We start from the raw sequence: 1,244 nt of genomic DNA, 5'->3' as shown, positions 1-1,244 counted from the left end.
CTCCCTTTTATTTTGAGCCGTGTGGATTAAAGGCTCTTGGCACTCCAGCCAGGCGTCAAGGCTGTGTCTCTGAGGTGGGAGAACCAACCTCAGGACACTGGTCCACAAGAGACCTCTCAGCTCCACACAATATCAAATGGCAAAAATCTCCCGGAGACCTCCATCTCAACACCAAGACCCAGCTTCACTCAAGGACAAGCAACTAACAGTGCTGGACACCCTATGCCCAACAAATAGCAAGACAGGACTACAGCCCCATCCATTAGAAGAGAGGCTGCCTAAAATCATAATAAGACTACCAACATCCCAAAACACGCCACCAGACGTGGACCTGCCCATCAGAAAGACAAGATCCAGCCTCATCTACCAGAACACAGGCACTAGTACCCTCCACCAGGAAACCTACTCAACCCACTGAACCAACCTTAGCCACTGGGGACAGTCACCAAAAACAATGGGAACTATGAAACTGCAGCCTGAAAAAAGGAGACCCCAAACACAGTAAGCAAAATGAAAAGACAGAAAAACACAAAGCAGATGAAGGAGCAAGGTAAAAACACACCAGACCTAACAAATGAAGAGGAAATAGGCAATCTACCTGAAAAAGAATTCAGAATAATGATAGAAAAGATGATCTGAAAACCTTGGAAATAGAATAGACAAATTGCAAGAAACATTTAACAAGGACCAGATGAAATAAAGAAGAAGCAAGCAATGTTGAGCAACACAATAAATGAAATTAAAAATACTCTAGATGGGATCAAGAGCAGAATAACTGAGGCAGAAGAACGGATAACTGACCTGGAAGATAAGAGAGTGGAAATAACTACTGCAGAGCAGAATAAAGAAAAAGAATGAAAAGAACTGAGGACAGTCTCAGAGACTTCTGGGACAACATTAAATGCACCAACATTCGAATTATAGGGGTCCCAGAAGAAGAAGAGAAAAAGAAAGGGACTGAGAAAATATTTGAAGAGATTGTAGTTGAAAACTTCCCTAATATGGGAAAGGAAATAGTCAATCAAGTCCAGGAAGCACAGAGAGTCCCATGCAGGATAAATCCAAGGAGAAACACGTCAAGACACATAATAATCAGCCTGTCAAAAATTAAATACAAACAAAACATATTAAAAGCAGCAAGGGAAAAACAAGAAATAACACACAAGGGAATCCCCATAAGGTTAACATCTGATCTTTCAGCAGAAACTCTACAAGCCAGAAGGGAGTGGCAGGACATATTTAAA

The sequence above is a fragment of the Physeter macrocephalus genome, chromosome 10 (genome assembly GCF_002837175.3).
Source record: "Physeter macrocephalus isolate SW-GA chromosome 10, ASM283717v5, whole genome shotgun sequence".
Classification (NCBI taxonomy): Eukaryota; Metazoa; Chordata; class Mammalia; order Artiodactyla; family Physeteridae; genus Physeter; species Physeter macrocephalus.
Note: the sequence above shows the minus strand (reverse complement) of the source record.